We start from the raw sequence: 18,722 nt of genomic DNA on the forward strand, positions 1-18,722 counted from the left end.
CCATCCTAAAATCAAGATTTGTATGTATTCTTATATTTTGCGAGTTCCAGAGCTTTGCAGTCTGTATGAAGAAAGATCTCCCACCCATTCATGTTTATTTTTTAACTGCCCAGGCACCAAATATTTATTTGAATCACACATCCAAGGTGACACGTAAAGTTTCAAACATCAGCAGTAGTAAGTCTACTTCATACCTCAGATAGGAAAGTTATTTATATCTGATAGCGGTTCTTTCTCGTTTGTAAAGCCTCTTTGATGCTTTCCATGGGTGGACTCGGATTCTGCCAGATTAGGAGGTGTTTTCATGCTCTCTGACATGGTCAGCTCATCTGCTTCTGCACCTTGCATGTGGTAAGGGCTGACAGGCTGGACATGTGCTGATGATGTCCAGCTGTGCCTGGGAAAGGCTTCTGATAATCCGACCACTACAGAAGGCAGGAGCTTCATGTTAGAGTACAGGAGGACGTAACTTTGTCCCCGGTTAGTCCCAGCGGGAGTAGAGTGGCAGAAGCCAGCGTCAGTACCCACGGGATTACTCAGACCTTCAGGGACTGACTGACGTAGCTCTTCAGAGGGTCGGCTCGGACCTTCAGGGACTGACTGACGTAACTCTTCAGAGGGTCGGCTCGGACCTTCAGGGACTGACTGACGTAGCTCTTCAGAGGGTCTGCTCGGACCTTCAGGGACTGACTGACAGCTCCCCAAAGGGTCTGCTCGGACCTTCAGAGACTGATGTAGCTCTTCAGAGGGTCCGCTCGGACCTTCAGAGACTGACGTAGCTCTTCAGAGGGTCCGTTCAGACCTTCAGAGACTGACGTAGCTCTTCAAAGGGTCCGGTCGGACCTTCAGGGACTGACTGACGTAGCTCTTCAGAGGGTCTGCTCGGACCTTCAGGGACTGACTGACGTAGCTCTTCAGAGGGTCTGCTCGGACCTTCAGGGACTGACTGACGTAACTCTTCAGAGGGTCTGCTCGGACCTTCAGGGACTGACTGACAGCTCCCCAAAGGGTTCACTTAGACCTTCAGGGACTGACTGACAGCTCCCCAAAGGGTTCACTTAGACCTACAGAGACTGACTGACATAACTCTTCAGAGGGTCCGTTCCGACCTTCAGGGACTGACTGACATAGCTCTTCAGAGGGTCTGCTCGGATCTTCAGGGACTGACTGACAGCTCCCCAAAGGGTTCACTTGGACCTTCAGGGACTGACTGAAAGCTCTTCAGAGGGTCCGCTCGGACCTTCAGGGACTGACTGACGTAGCTCTTCAAAGGGTCTGCTCGGATCTTCAGGGACTGACTGACAGCTCCCCAAAGGGTTCACTTGGACCTTCAGAGACTGACTGAAAGCTCTTCAAAGGGTCCGGTCGGACCTTCAGGGACTGATTGAAATAGCTCTTCAAAGGGTCCACTTGGACCTTCAGAGACTGACGTAGCTCTTCAGAGGGTCCGCTCGGACCTTCAGGGATTGACTGACGTAGCTCTTCAGAGGGTCCGCTCAGACCTTCAGAGACTGACATAGCTCTTCAGAGGGTCCGCTCGGACCTTCAGGGATTGACTGACGCAGCTCTTCCAAGGGTCCGCTTAGACCTTTAGAGACTGACAAGCTCATCAGAGGGTCTGCTCGGACCTTCAGGGACTGACTGACAGCTCTTCCAAGGGTCCGCTTAGACCTTTAGAGACTGACAAGCTCTTCAGAGGGTCCGCTCGGACCTTCAGGGACTGACTGACAGCTCTTCAAAGGGTCCACTTAGACCTTCAGTGACTGACATAGCTCTTCAGAGTACTGGCTCTAATTACCCATTACTAATATATTTTCAGACATAGCTAGAAATGGGCCAGCTTCCTATCAACGATCTTGTGTTGAATTTTTGTGTGCCAAGTACTTAGAGGTGAGAGTGTGTGCTCCTTCCTGGGCATACAAGTGGAACTGGCATTGCAAGGGTGAATGTGCATTGCAGTTCTAAACCAGGTACCTAAATACTACTCAATTTCTCTTTACACTGGCAGCAGACCTTGCCTCGAAAAGTAAAAGACCATGTCATCTGGACAGACTTCCCTGTGCAGGGACAACCGCGCTGCACTCCAGCATCACTGAAGCAGGCATGCACAACATCCATTCTATTATTAAAGCACACTTTAAGGTAAACGGAGGGGTGTTGTTATGGAAGACTGCATGGATTATACACAAGGGAGTCATCAGACATCGTCAGATATCATCTTAAGAGATGTGTGATTTGTCTTTAAAGAATGTCAGATACCACACGTAAGATATTAATGAGTGAGCTCTGACTGAGGCCATGAGTAAGATCCTATTGAGTGACCTCTGACTGATGCCATTCGTAAGCTCTTAACAAGTGAGCTCTGACCAAGCTGAAGCACTTCAATCTATAAAAAGGACACAGACACGACTAAATCCTTGGCAACGCTACAACAATGTTGTTTCTAGTCCTTTCGGGCAGAGTTTGAGGACATTACGCATCCAGACCGCAGTACCAACAGCGGTTCCAACAGTACCCTCAAACATCATATCATGCGTACAACCAGCCTTATAGTCCCACACAGCATTGTCCTATTCGCAACCTGCCGGTCATAAAAGACAGCAATCTGCCGGAAGACAACAGGATTCTCACAAGAGGCAATGATTTTCTCCAGGCCCCCACCACTAAAGTCCCACATCAATTCGGATCAACCTGCTCAAAATTCATAAAAATTGGACGTCCCTCTCGTCGGAGGGATGGGTTTTGGATGTCTTTCGTCACGGTCATACCCTAGAGTTTGTTCAGTATCCTCCAACTACCCCTCCTCCAAAGGTATTACATCGTCATCTGCCAGATATCAAGAGGAAAATAAAAATTCTTCTCTCCAAATGCATCATAGAAAAGGTGCCCTTACGTCAGCGCAATCAAGGATTTTATTCCCACATTTTAATCTTAAAGAAATCAGGAAAATGGAGGCAGGTCTTGGATCGCCGGTCACTGAACAAATTCATCAAAAAACAATCTTTCAATATGTTGTCTCGGCAGGACATTCTTCTTCTTATGGAAAAAGGGGATTATCGGTCATCTCTCGATCTTCTCGATGCTTATTTTCACATCCCCATTTACCCCAAGCATCAAAGATATCTCGGGTTCGAAGTGGCGGGCTGCCATTATCAGTTTAGAGTGCTTTCCTTCGGTTTGAAGTCTGCTCCCAGAGTCTTCACCAAATGCATGGCGCCGATAGCTGCCATTCTGAGACGCTCAGGTCACCAGGTATTCCCCTACCTGGATGATTGGTTAATAAAAGCTCCTTCATTTCAGGCAGCCAGGAACTCTACTCAAACTTGCCGGAATCTCTTCCAGTCACTGTGTCTGTGCATCATGGGTCTCCATTTTTGGTGAGCTGTCTGAGGTCCTCATGCGACTCCTATGCCTTCGGCCTGTGGGTCCTCCTGAGGGTCTTACTTTGCATTTTGAATTAAAAAAACATGGCTTTCCCATTAGCGCATGACCCAAATACTGCCCATAATTCTTTACTTGAACATACTGTCTAACTGTAAACATTAGAATGCAAGTCAAATATACTAAATAACAGCAAACAATTACAGTGTCTTTACTCACTATCATTACTCCATTCACATAATCTACTTCCCATAAATTATTTGGAAATTAAAAGCCTGTCTTGACTTATTTTAATCCAGATTTCTTAAAATCATTTAAACCTGAACTTAAACATATTATTCTTGTTTAAATTGACCTTATTAAGCTTTACTTTGTGCGTACAAGAAATAACCACAAATCGCAATGAACATGCCAGTGTTTGAAATTTACACAGAGCGAAAAAACTCATGCACGTGCTTCCAAGGATCCGGCGGTATCTGAGAGTCAAAGGTGCTGTAATGCACTTCATCTCGTTGATGGGCTCCATGATAGAACAACATAACATAAAATAAGTTTTGGAACTGTAACAGTGATGGAGGAAAAAAGTGAGAGAGGATGTTGAGGGGGTGGGTGAGAGATGGTTGGGGCAAGGTGAGACACAAGAAGGAAAGGATTGGAGGGCGGGAATGGAGAGGGGGGTTTGAGGGGGTAGGAGAGGGGAAGAGATGGGCAGTGAGCATCATTAGGTCCAAGAACAGCAGTCCTCCTCTGTCCAGATATGTAAGATTGAAAAAGTTCTAATGGATGTGTCATGCAGTACTTGACAAAGAGTTGTCAGGTCAAGGTTGAGATCTTTTAATGGGCACATCGTTAACACCAAGAGTTGGGTCCCCTGTAAGGTGCCACTAGTATCAAGTATGAGCAGTGTCAAGGGCCTTTGAAGGACCCTTTCCATGTCTCCAGAAAATCTCCAGACGCTCATTTAGTCTTGCAAGAAGGACACCATTTTGTGCATTTCCTGAAGCCAGGAGTCGTATGATGGTCAATCACCCGTACACCATCACCGGAGGATACACATCTGTGCAGCCATCTGGATTGTTGGCTGGTGATATCGGTGTATGGTATGGTGTCCTGAAGGAGAATCAGCTGGGGTGTGGTGGGTCCTCGAAGAGGAACTGTTTTCCTGATTGTTGCTGTCCTAGAAGCCCAGTTTTGAGCCAGTGAGGGACTTTCCCACAGAAGGTGGACAATATCTCCCTCCAAGACCCGCGGGGCCAGCAAGTAGAAGAGTGGGAATATAGAAGGCAGATGACTTACTTGGGACAAGACTGTTCTGTTTGCCTTTCTGTATTCTTGCAAGATTCTTCATTCTCTTTTTCTTTAAAATGCAGCGGGGTAAAAAAGTGATAATGCATAGTTAGGCTGTCCAGTTTTAGGTTTAAACCTATAATAACTGATAAAACCCCACTGTAAGAGAAATAGCTCTCACCAGTGAAAAAATAAAAACACCCGCACAACCACAAACTAAATGCCATTCAAAGTAAGGAAAACGAGAGTAAAATCATTTTTTTTCTTCATGAATGTAACTTTGTTATTCAAGCTAGCAGTAAGAAAGACTGGGCTAACATTATTCTGCTTGAGTTTTGTTGTTTAGGAATGCCACTCAAATATTGTTTCTTCTTCCTGTTTCTTTTTTCAGTTTTGTGGTCTTTGGTCTAAAGATGCAGGATTTAGAAGCATGTTTTAGGTCTTGTTTAATTATTTTATAAACTGTAGAGAATCAGGAAATATCAAAACCATATTTGATATCTTGGCTATGTTTGATTCTTTCACTGCTAGGTAAAATGGCTGGTTTCATTTGAATCTTCCTTAATATGTGTCATCACATTTACCCTAGTGCGTCAGTATTGATAGTAGGTGAATTGCCAACACCTCATGCTTTAAACATTCAATGCAAGGTATAGTGACAAGTATATGTGAAAAGAGCGCTATCGCCAAGCATCTGGGATACTGGTGAAAACATGACACCAGACTTTTGGAAAACATGGAACGCAGTGTCACTTGGAATGCTCTGCAAAAAAGGTTCTTTCCAAGTTCAACAAAGATTGGAGTGATATTGTTTGTATTTGCAGTGAATCAGCTACGTACTGGGGAATGGTTAACATTATGCAGTATAATGTTAACCAATTCCCCCGTTCGATAGTACTGTAACTAACAATGGTTATTATTATTGGCCTCTGTATTATTCAACCTTATGAGGAGGAGATGCTGATTCTTCTGTGGTATAAAATCTGGTCTGTCTTGCCTGAGACCCGCACCTTGTGTTCCTCAGAAGTGAATATGGTGCTGGTTGGCTTTGGCAATGGCAGTCGTGAGATAATTGAGCCCTACATGTGGGAAGAGCAGCACCTCTGGGCTTTCGGCTGCCTGATCTGAGCGTGCCTCTGTACTTAAGGCTGCTTGGGCTGAGCGGCAACACTGGTCTGAGCGGCCTCTCTATGGACATCCAGCTGCCTGGTCTGAGCGGCACCTCTAGACTTCTGGCTGCCTGATCTGAGCGGCATCTTTCGACTTCCTGCTGCCTGGTCTGATCAGCACCTCAGGGCTTCCGACTGCCTTGTCTGAGCGGCCCCTCTATGGACATCCGGCTGCCTGATCTGAGCAGCATCTTTCGTCTTCCGGCTGCCTGGTCTGAGCGGCACCTCAGGACTTCTGGCTACCTGATCTGAGCGGTACCTCTGGACTTCTGGCTGCCTGATCTGAGCGGCACCTCTGGACTTCCGGCTGCCTGATCTGAGCGGCATCTTTTGACTTCTGGCTACCTGATCTGAGCGGTACCTCTGGACTTCCGGCTGCCTGATCTGAGCGGCACCTCTGGACTTCCGGCTGCCTGGTCTGAGCGGCACCTCAGGACTTCTGGCTACCTGATCTGAGCGGTACCTCTTGACTTCCGGCTGCCTGATCTGAGCCGCACCTCTGGACTTCCGGCTGCCTGATCTGAGCGGCATCTTTTGACTTCTGGCTGCCTGATCTGAGTGGCATCTTTTGACTTCCGGCTGCCTGATCTGAGCGGCATCTTTTGACTTCTGGCTGCCTGGTCTGAGCAGCACCTCGGGGCTTCCGGCTGCCTTGCCTGAGCAACACCTCCGGACTACCGGCTGCCTGGTCTGAGCTCCTGGTGTGCATTGGGCAGTTGCATCACACTTTACCTACCTTTGTGCAGTAAACGTGTACTGTTTTGTGCACCTTCGGAAGGACCTCTATGGCTTGTGTAATCACGTCCTTTGTCATGCCAGCCATCCATGCCTTTGTTGTTTGTGTGCAGGACATGTCTTGTGGTGTGCGCCATAGGCAGGTCCTGTCTGGGTTGTGCTCCTGTCCTGCCCTCTACGGTGTTGTGCAGGACCACTTCTATGTTGTGCACCTTGTGTATATCCTCCAAGCCTTAGTTGCTTGTGTCCTGTGCTCTGAGCTCTTGTGCAGGTCTGGTCCTGTGTTGTATGCCTTGTGCTGGTGCCCCATGCCCCAGATGGTGTGTGAGTATATCTGTCCTGTGCACCTCTTGCTGGTGCCCCATGCCTTAGCTACTGAGCGCATGGGCTGCCCGGTGTTGAGCGCCTTGTGCTGGTCCTGTCCAGTGGCGTGTGCCTTGTGCTGGTCCTGTCCTGTGTTGTGTGCCTTGTGCTGGTCCTGTCCTGTGTTGTGTGCCTTGTGCTGGTCCTGTCCTGTGTTGTGTGCCTTGTGCTGGTCCTGTCCTGTGTGCAATGTGCTGGTCATGTCCTGTGTTAATAATAATAATAATAATACCGACATTTAAATAGCACGAACAGCTACCTCAATAGAGGTGTCCTGGCGCTCTAGGCGGCACGTCGCAATGGCCAGAAAGCAGATCCGGGTGACACTATCCCAGACTAAAGAGCCAAGTTTTCACGGCCTTCCTAAATACTGGCTCTAATTTAATATGCCGAACATTAGTAGGCAGAGAATTCCATAGTTTGGCAGCACCCACCGTGAAAGATCTGCCACCTAACAGAGCTTTCATAAATCGTGATCAGATTTTGAGAATTGGATCTCAATGAACTCTTTGGCTCATAGCGACATAGCCGTCATTTCAGGTAACTAGGACATTTACCATGAATTGACCCAGAAGTCAGGGCCTTAAACTCAATTCTCCTTGTCACCGGCAGCCAGTGGAGCTCTTTGATAGGTGGAGAGATATGGTCACGAAATGGAACACGTTCAATCAGTCTCGAGGACGCATTCTGTACCATCTGAAGTCTTCTAACTTGGTACATAGGAAGGCAGAAATAAGAGGCTGTTTGCATAGTCCAGCCTAGATGTCACAGTGGCTGTGTTGTGTGCCTTGTTCTGGTCCTGTGTTGTGTGCCTTGTGCTGGTGCTCCATCCCCTGGTTGGTTTTGTGCAGGTTCTTTCCTACATTGTGCACCTTCTGCAGGTGCTCCATGTCATTGGTGTTTATGTGCAGTTTACCTGCCCTATGTTTTGCACCTTGTGCAGGTCCTCTCTGCCAGAGCCTTCATGTCCTACATGGTTGTGTGTCTATCCTATGTTGTGTACCTTGTGCAGGTCCTCTCTGCACTAACATCCATGCCCTAACTGGTTGTGTGCAGTCAATCAATCCGGTTTTGTAAAGCACGGCTACTCGCCCATGAGGGTCTCAAAGCGCTGTGGGGCGGAGGGGGCGCAGCGGATCAGACTAACTGCTGAGTTAATCTGAAGAATCTTTAATGAAAGACAGGTACCGTAAATTGTCTGTCTTCAGTTTTCTCAAGAATACTTCATGAATTAATCTCAATATCTACTTTATCATGATTCATCTGATCACTATCCAATCAATTCAATAAATCCATAAGACAAAAATTGGTTTTGTAACTTGTTTTAGGAAACCAAATCTTTTTTCGGGAAAAATTAATTTTCTCTTTTTATACTTTTCATTTACTTTTTTTTACACATATATACATTTTAGACATTTTTTAAACATATAAATGTGTACAATATACACAATATCTATAAACATACAAATAAGCACAAAACAATAAAGAACTTTTTCTGGTTCCGGTGCCCAATTATTTTAAACAAGGAAATATATGGCACTAAATTATAAGACCTTATTCCTTTGTCTTGGTCACCACAACATATTTACAAGGAGCCTGGGAAGATCAAAACCCTTTATACTTCCTTTTTTAATTGAGGCTCTCATTAACACTTTTAAACTCAATTCAGTATTTTGGTGATGCCAATATAGACAACAGTCGACGCGTTTCAGCCTGTACTTAATTAGGCCTCCTCAGGACTTGGGCAACAAACTTGTTTTTCTAAAGAAATATACACAAAATCATATATCACATATATACATTCTTTCAAGACTTAATTGTCACGATATCATACACCATATCATCAAGTGACCATCCAAACATAGAATTGCTTAGTCCCCAGAGGTGTTTAGGCAACAGAATATTTGTAAATATTACCCAAAAGAGTGCAGATGAAGTGTACTGAAGCTCAAAGTGGAGCAACAAATGAGAAGAAAGCAATTTCAATTATAACCACATAAACACACAACAAAAACGTGCCCAGTGAAAAGCCGGCTTATCTCATGTGTTCAAACCGTGCTGAAACCACCAATGACGCCAAATACCACATCATAAATACCTACAGCGAAGTGCAGTCTCGATGGCTCACAAAACTACACAGGACGGTAAACAGCCTACCCAGCCGGGCTGGCTAACCGCTAATTAAGGGACCCCACCTGGAGTATCTGAAACAACAAATCATGAGTACCTCAGTGGAACCTTTGGTTGTCTAATCGGGTCTTTAACAACCGTTCATTCCGGCGTACCTACCTCGATCTAACCCAATTATTGTGTCCCAATTTCAATCGATTCGAACTTACAGGACGCTGTTTGCACAGCTCTGCGACCCTGTACAGCGCTAGGGATCTAAACTCCACGGTTCAAAACCTGTTTCTAAAATAAAACTCACCCTTTACGTGTGCACCTAAACTATCAAAAAGGCGGCGTTTTTCCACAGGACTAACAACATAGAAAGCGGACCACTTCCACCCGCTTTCAAAAACGGACTACTGCTCTGATGAAAATAGACAACAGACTTGGGGTTGACTTGGTGACCGCTCAGCCCTCCACAGGGCTTGGTCGCTCCACACTCTGCTGCCGCTCCTGCCTGCCTGCCGCCTCCTGACCTTCCCGCCGAACCCGCTAATCGACGCCTGGATTTCCCGCCGCTGCCTCCCTGCGGCCCCGCCCCCCCCGTGATCCCATTGGCCGCCCCGCTCCCGCCACCCAGCTGCTCCCCCTCCCGGCTCCTTACTTAAGGGGTCTGTAGGCGACCGCAGAGTGTGACCGCTCAGCCCTCCACAGGGCTTGGTCGCTCCACACTCTGCTGCTGCTCCTGCCTGCCTGCCGCCTCCTGACCTTCCCGCCGAACCCGCTAATCGCCACCTGGATTTCCCGCCGCTGCCTCCCTGCGGCCCCGCCCCCCCGTGATCCCATTGGCCGCCCCGCTCCCGCTACCCAGCTGCTACCCCTCCCGGCTCCTTACTTATGACGCCCCCCGAGCGACCGCGCAGCGGACGCGCGCAGCGCGAACACCGATTGAGCGCCGAAGGTGCGCCAAAGGTAAGCCCGTCTGCGCCCGTCCGCGCCTGGACCGCGCCCAGCGCCAGGACCCCTGGCCCTCCCCGCCGAGGCAAGACGACCCGACTGACCTACGATGCCGCAACTCTCAACGCACTCAATGCCGGCCGGACCCACGCCTGCTGCCGAGCCACCCCGAGACGCACCCACGGACCCTTCACCTGCCGCACCTGCAAGTTCACCTGCCTCCGAACCTGCCCCACACCCGCCAAGACAAACACCAGCAGCAACCCCCTCAAGTGCATCCTGATCAACACCCGCTCCGTCCACAGACACGCCGTGGAACTCTGGAACCTCCTCGACGCTACATCACCGGACGTCGCCTTCCTCACGGAAACCTGGATGAACGCCTCCTCTGCACCCGACATCGCCATCGCCATCCCGGACGGGTACAAGATCATCAGGAGGGACCGCATCAACCAGACCGGAGGTGGCATCGCCATCGTTCACAGGAACACCATCCGCATCACGATCGACACCAACGACTCCTTCGCTGCAGCCGAACATCTCCACTTCCAGATTCACACCGACCCTAAGACGACCCTCAGAGGCACCCTCGTCTACAGACCCCCGGGACCACGCACACAATTCAGCGAAGACATCACAGACTTCATCAGCCCACACGCCCTCCCCTCCGCTGACTACATCCTCCTCGGGGACCGCAACTTCCACCTGGAGAACAACAAGGACCGCAACACCACCGCCCTGCTAGAAAACCTCGCCAACCTCGGACTCAAGCAACTGGTCAACACCCCCACCCACTACGCCGGACACACGCTTGATCCCGTCTTCTCCTCCAGCAAGTACATCACCTTCAGCCACGCCACCGGACTCCACTGGACCGACCACAGCTGCGTCCACTTCAGCTTCAAAAGATCCACGACCCACCACCACCCGCAACAGGTACCTCACAGGAATTGGAGCAAGATCACCACGGACCAACTCACCACCTCCCTCAGCCAGAGCCCACCCGCAAACACTACGGACCCCAACGAAGCAGCCCGCAACTTCACACAGTGGCTGACCGCCTGCGCCGACGACCTCGCGCCACTAAAGAACCCCCCCAGCAGACCCAGAAGCAAGAAGGCATCCTGGTTCACCGACGACCTCAAGGACTCCAAGAAGACCTGCCGCACCCTCGAAAAAGCCGGGCTCCTCGACCGGACCACCGACAACATGACCGCCCTCAAACACGCTACCCGCAAGCACCACCAGCTCATCCGCACCACCAAGAAGAAATCCCTGAAGGAACGACTGGACAACAACACCCACGACAGCAAAGAGCTCTTCACCATCGTCAAGGAGTTCTCCAACCCCAGCACCGGCACCAACGACATCACGCCGTCACAAGACCTCTGCGACTCCATCGCCTCGTTCTTCCACCGCAAGATCGCCGACATCCACAACAGCTTCGGCGCACTGCCCACGCACCCAACCGTCGAACCAACGCCCCCCACCGCCACCCTTCGCACCTGGACCACGGTGACCACCGAAGACACAGCCCGCACGATGAACACCATCCACTCCGGATCACCGACCGACCCCTGCCCACACCACGTCTTCAACAAGGCCGACTCCACCATCGCACCCCAACTCCGGAACATCATCAACGCCTCCTTCAACACCGCCACCTTCCCGGAGAGCTGGAAGCATGCCGAGCTCAGCGCCCTCCTGAAGAAACCCACAGCGGACCCCACCGACCTCAAAAACTTCCGCCCATCTCGCTCCTCCCTTTTCCTGCCAAAGTCATCGAGAAGATCGTCAACAGACAGCTGACCACCTTCCTCGAGACGAACGGATCCCTCGACCCCTCGCAGTCCGGCTTCAGAGCCAACCACAGCACCGAGACCGCCCTCATCGCAGCCACCGACGACATCCGGACCCTGCTCGACAAGGGGGAAACAGTGGCCCTCATCCTCCTGGACCTCTCCGCTGCGTTCGACACGGTCTGCCACCGCACCATAGTCCAGCGCCTCAGCAACATCGGTATCCAAGAGAAGGCACTGGAGTGGATCATCTCGTTCCTCCCTGGAAGAACACAAAGAGTCCGCCTCCCCCCGTTTTGCTCCGAGGCCACCGAAGTCATCTGCGGAGTCCCGCAAGGATCTTCACTCAGCCCACCCTCTTCAACGTCTACATGAAACCTCTCGCAGCCATCGCACGCCAGCACAACCTCAACATCATCTCTTACGCCGACGACACCCAGCTGATCCTCTCCCTCACCAGAGACCCCAACACCGCCAGAACCTGCCTACACGAAGGGATGAAAGACGTCGCCGAGTGGATGAAGGACAGCCGCCTGAAACTGAACTCGGACAAGACGGAAGTCCTCATCCTGGGTTCTTCGCCCTCCGCCTGGGACGACTCCTGGTGGCCCCCAGCCCTGGCACCGCACCCAAGCCAACCGACCACGCACGCAACCTGGGCTTCATCCTGGACTCCTCCCTCTCGATGACCAGACAAGTCAACGCCGTCTCCTCATCGTGCTTCAACACCCTGCGCATGCTTCGCAAGATCTTCCGCTGGATTCCGACCGAGACCAGGAAGACTGTCACCCAGGCACTCGTCACGAGCCGACTGGACTACGGAAACGCCCTCTACGCCGGAACCACAGTCAAGCTGCAGAAAAGACTCCAGCGCATCCAGAACGCCTCCGCCCGACTCATCCTGGATGTCCCCCGACGCAGCCACATCTCCAGCCACCTGAGGAACCTGCACTGGCTCCCCGTCGACAAGAGGATCACGTTCCGGCTCCTCACCCACGCACACAAGTCTCTCCACGACCTGGGCCCCAAATACCTCAACGACCGCCTGACCTTCTACACGCCCACCCGCCAGCTACAGTCCACCAGCCTCGCCCTCGCAGCCGTACCACGCATCCGAAGAGCCACCGCCGGAGGAAGATCCTTCTCTTACCTGGCTGCCAAGACTTGGAACTCTCTCCCCATCCACCTTCGGCTGACCCAAGACCATCTCGCCTTCAGGAAACAACTCAAGACCTGGCTATTCGAGCAGTAGCATACCCCCTCCCCCCAAGCGCCTTGAGACCCTCCCGGGTGAGTAGTGCGCTATACAAATGGCTTGATTGATTGATTGATTGATTGACTTCAGTTAATAAACTGCAATACTGGCGATGGGTCCCCACGAATAAATACAGATGGAGCCCAGCTTCCAACAAAAGGGGCCGAAATACTTATTCAATATATGAATAAAAAATAAAATACTCCGTACAGATGTTAAGACAACAAGATTCTAATACACAGAAAGTAGAACCAATTCCCATTTATAATCTATCTGACTATAACCCTACAAAGGAGGAACTTTCTATCCTTGCAAAGGGTCTTACATTTGTCCCCAAGAGGTTACAGAACCAGATAGAGACTAAAATAGAAGTTCTTGGATTCCTGAGAAAAGTCAGATTAAAAGCGTACTTTTTAGAACGGGAAAGTATTCTACAAACTAATACGAGTAGGCTAAAGAAAAAATCTAAGTTTTTACCTGAAAGTGTTTTGTTACCTCCTGAAGTCTTAATATTTGAAAATCAAGTATTGCGTGACTTGGACGTTTTTCAAAGTAAGGAATGTTTCTACAATGGCAATTGTAGCAAAGGAGAGATGCAAGCACTGAAGAATCTATCTAACAATACGGTTATAACTGTAAAGCCGGCCGACAAAGGTGGGGGGATAGTGTTGTGGGACACTAAAAAATATGAGGAAGAAATCACTAACCAATTGTCAAATCAACAGTTTTATAGACCACTAGAAACTAACCCTAACCCTATACTTAAGGAACAGATTCGAGTTATTACTCAAGAAGGTTTAGACGCAGGTTGGCTGTGTAAAAACGAATTTGATTTCCTTTATAGTGACCAAAGGAAAATTCTGAACATCTATGTACTCCCAAAAGTGCACAAGTCTCTAATAAATCCACCAGGGAGACCTATTGTGGCAGCCTGTGGTTCTATTTTAGAACCACTGGCACAATATGTGGATGTATTTCTGCTTCCGTTAGTGAAAGATATACCAGCATACATTCGTGACACTATGGATTTGATTTCGAAGGTAGAGGGATTGAATTTTAATCCGAGTGAACAACTACTCTCTACCTTCGATATTGAATCTCTTTATACAAATATACCTCAAGATGAAGCATTGAGTGTGATGGAATTTTTGCTTGAATTAAGAGATCGTCCTCATCAAGTACCAACTAAGTTTTTTTTATAACCCTGGCTCAGTTGTGCTTGAAAAATAATTTTTTTAATTTCAAGGATAATTTGTTTCTTTAAGTCTCTGGAGTGGCCATGGGGTGTAGCTTTTCTCCTGAAATAGCTAACCTTGTGATGGCCCAGTTTGAATACAAATGGATATATAGCGACACCAACCCATATAAACATCTAGTGGAGTTTTGGTGTCGCTATATTGATGACATCTTTATGATTTGGAGGGGTGATGCTGTACAGTTGGCACAATTGATTGAACTGCAGAACACGTGAATTTAAGTTTTCAGTTTTAAGTGATCGAAATCAAATCAATTTTCTAGATGTGTACATCAAACACGAGGAGGGTAAATTGATTGTTAGTCTGTATACAAAACCGACAGACCGCAACACTTTGTTGCACTTTGCAAGCAACCACCCACGTACACTAAAAGACAATTTACCCAATGGTCAATTCCTCCGAGTGAGGAGGAATTGTAGCAATAAGGACGACTATTTTTTCCATGCTAATAAACTGAAAGAAAAACGTGTAATGCGAGGTTATCCCAAAAGACTTGTCAAAGTAGCACTCAAGAGGGCCTGGTACACCCCCAGAGAAACCCTTTTATTACCTAAGGAGAAGGACACTAATATGCCACTTACATGCGTACTAACTTTTGACCCCAGGGCCAAGAAAGTTAAGAAAATAATTTTAAAAAACTGGAAATTGCTAGGAGAACTTGACATACCAAAACCACTTTTTGCTTTTAAAAAAGGCCAAAATATTCGCAATCAACTTGTGAGAGCGATATCATTGAAAAACGTGTCCCCTCCGAGACATACGATGGACTTACTTGGATTACCTCCCGTGGTGGGACATTTTAGATGTCAGAATTGTGCGGCATGTGGCTTAACTAAAGGCTCCAAAAACATTGTAATCAATGGGACCACGCACTTACAACGATCATTTACTAACTGTAACTCAAAAAATACAATATACTGCATAAAGTTTCCTTGTGACAAGTTTTATATTGGTCAAACGACTCAAGCAGTTAAATCTCGTATTTTGCAACATAAATCTAGGATAAAATGCAAAACAACAGGGGCCCCATTGGTAAGTCATTATTTAGCACATAATCACTCTGAAAAAGACATACAGTGGTCCGTGCTATGTAGTGTTACTAACATGAGTAAAGCTGAAATAAAACTCAATCATCTAGAAGCTAGAATGATAGAGAAATATCAGACGTCAAAATCTGGTCTGAACGATAGAGATGAGATCTGGGCACTACTATTTTGAAAAGGTTTGTACCTGCGATGTTTAAAACTGTGTACTTGGAATCAAACTAGGAATTGTTTTATTGTAAAACTGGATATTCCAATATCAATTGGACAGAATGTTCGAGGTTAGGCAACACACTGGGATATAAGGTATATCGTTTAATTCAATTGTACTAATTGGCGTTTGTAAATGTGTGTTTTGTTCTTTCCAATATGTAATTGTATTGGGCAGAGGTTTCTACTGTATTTGGTGCTCTATATGTAGTGCTCCTTATATTTGATCTCTTACTTACTGAATACCTGGTTTGCCATCAGTGTAAGGTAGTATGTTATTTATTTCGTTCTTTTGATCGTACTGGAAATTAGTTACCATTTTAGGAGTATTTAATTTTTTTATTCATATATTGAATAAGTATTTCGGCCCCTTTTGTTGGAAGCTGAGCTCCATCTGTATTTATTCGTGGGGACACATCGCCAATATTGCCGTTTATTAACTGAAGTCAACCCCAAGTCTGTTGTCTATTTTCATCAGAGCAGTAGTCCGTTTTTGAAAGCGGGTGGAAGTGGTCCGCTTTCTATGTTGTTAGTCCTGTGGAAAAACGCCGCCTTTTTGATAGTTTAGGTGCACACGTAAAGGGTGAGTTTTATTTAAGAAACAGGTTTTGAACCGTGGAGTTTAGATCCCTAGCGCTGTACAGGGTCGCAGAGCTGTGCAAACAGCATCCTGTAAGTTCGAATCGATTGAAATTGGGACACAATAATTGGGTTAGATCGAGGTAGGTACGCCGGAATGAACGGTTGTTAAAGACCCGATTAGACAACCAAAGGTTCCACTGAGGTACTCATGATTTGTTGTTTCAGATACTCCAGGTGGGGTCCCTTAATTAGCGGTTAGCCAGCCCGGCTGGGTAGGCTGTTTACCGTCCTGTGTAGTTTTGTGAGCCATCGAGACTGCACTTCGCTGTAGGTATTTATGATGTGGTATTTGGCGTCATTGGTGGTTTCAGCACGGTTTGAACACATGAGATAAGCCGGCTTTTCACTGGGCACGTTTTTGTTGTGTGTTTATGTGGTTATAATTGAAATTGCTTTCTTCTCATTTGTTGCTCCACTTTGAGCTTCAGTACACTTCATCTGCACTCTTTTGGGTAATATTTACAAATATTCTGTTGCCTAAACACCTCTGGGGACTAAGCAATTCTATGTTTGGATGGTCACTTGATGATATGGTGTATGATATCGTGACAATTAAGTCTTGAAAGAATGTATATATGTAATATATGATTTTGTGTATATTTCTTTAGAAAAACAAGTTTGTTGCCCAAGTCCTGAGGAGGCCTAATTAAGTACAGGCTGAAACGCGTCGACTGTTGTCTATATTGGCATCACCAAAAGACTGAATTGAGTTTAAAAGTGTTTATGAGAGCCTCAATTAAAAAAGGAAGTATAAAGGGTTTTGATCTTCCCAGGCTCCTTGTAAATCTGTTGTGGTGACCAAGACAAAGGTATAAGGTCTTATAATTTAGTGCCATATATTTCCTTGTTTAAAATAATTGGGCACCGGAACCAGAAAAACGGTTCATGAGAAAAAGTTCTTTATTGTTTTGTGCTTATTTGTATGTTTGTAGATATTGTGTATATTGTAAAAATATATATGTATAAAAAATGTCTAAAATGTATATAAGTGTAAAAAAAAGTAAATAAAGTATAAAAAGAGAAAAATAATTTTTCCCGATAAAAGATTTGGTTTACTAAAACAAGTTACAAAACCAATTTTTGTACTATGGATTTATTGAATTGATTGTATAGTGATCAGATGAATCATGATAAAGTAGATATTGAGATTAATTCATGAAGTATTCTTGAGAAAACTGAAGACAGATAATTTACGGTACCTGTCTTTCATTAAAGATTCTTCAGATTAACTCAGCACTTAGTCCGATCCGCTGCGCCCCCTCCGCCCCACAGCGCTTTGAGACCCTCATGGGCGAGTAGCCGTGCTTTACAAAACCGGACTGATTGACTGCACACAACCAGTTAGGGCATGGATGTTAGTGCAGTGAGGACCTGCACAAGGTACACAACATAGGATAGACACACAACCATGTAAGACATGAAGGCTAGGGCAGAGAGGACCTGCACAAAGTCTTTCATTAAAGATTCTTCAGATTAACTCAGCACCGGTGTTGTGAAGGGCCTTGTATGCATTGTGAGGAGTTTGAAGGTTATTCTTCTGTCGAATAGGAGCCAGTGGAGATTGCATAGGTTTTGAGTGATGTGGCTGCGACCGGGGATGTCGAGGATTAGTCCTGCTTCACCGTTCTGGACATTCTGGAGTCTTCGGAGGAGTTTTTGGGTGACGCCGGCATAGGATGCTTTGTCGTAGGTGAATCTGCTGCTGATGAGGGCATGGGTGACTGTCATCCTGGATTCGGTAGGGATCCACCTGAAGGTCTTTCAAAGCAGGCAGTGTATTGATTGTTTATCTGGCGGTCCATTGTGAGTGAGGAGTCCAGTACGATGCTGAGGTTTCCTGCGTGGTTCGTGGGGGTCGTGTGCCTTCCTAGAGAAGAGGGCCACCAGGTTACGTTCCAAGCAGAGGGGTAGGCTCCCAGGATGAAAGAGAACTTCTGTCTTGTCCGAGTTGTGCTTCAGGCAGCTGTCCTTCATCCAGGCGGCAACAGTTTTCATTCCTTCGTGGAAGTTGTTCCTGGCGACAGTGGGTTCTTTGGTGAGGGAGAGGTTCAGCTGGGTGTTGTCGGCGTAGGAGACGATGTTGAGCCCATGGTTCCTGACGATGGCTGCGAGGGGGGCCATATAGACGTTGAAGAGGGTTCTCAGTCAGTTTCGAGAGGTACAGTGGGAGTCTAAACCCTTGTGTTGTGGTTCTGAAATTCTGGACCCTGCCGTTGTCCCGGTATCGAGGTCCAATACCCGTGTCCCGAAACATCAACGTACCATGACGAATTTGGTGTCGACGAACCGATAATGATTAGGACATCATTCCTATGCATTTGCGTCATGATCGAGGCATGCTAACACCCCTGAATCGTAGTTTCCGTCCCGACCCCTTAGACTCCATTTTGTAAACGGTATCCATCTTGTGTCTTGCCCTCATGATAAGTCAATTAAAGGTCGAGCTTGATCTAAAAGGACACGTCCACCTTCCCTGACTCCCCCCTGACCTGTCCCAACTGACTCCCTTGCCTCCA

At 47.5% G+C, this 18,722-nt stretch overlaps 1 protein-coding gene across 2 annotated transcripts in view; it reads left to right on the forward strand.

Annotated features, from left to right (window-relative positions):
- LOC144780842 (fibrous sheath-interacting protein 1-like) overlaps positions 1 to 18,722 on the forward strand; it is a 746,598-nt gene that overhangs the window by 167,451 nt on the left and 560,425 nt on the right. The gene's annotated exons all lie outside the window — the stretch shown is intronic.

This window comes from Lissotriton helveticus, chromosome 9 (assembly GCF_964261635.1).
Source record: "Lissotriton helveticus chromosome 9, aLisHel1.1, whole genome shotgun sequence".
Classification (NCBI taxonomy): domain Eukaryota; kingdom Metazoa; phylum Chordata; class Amphibia; order Caudata; family Salamandridae; genus Lissotriton; species Lissotriton helveticus.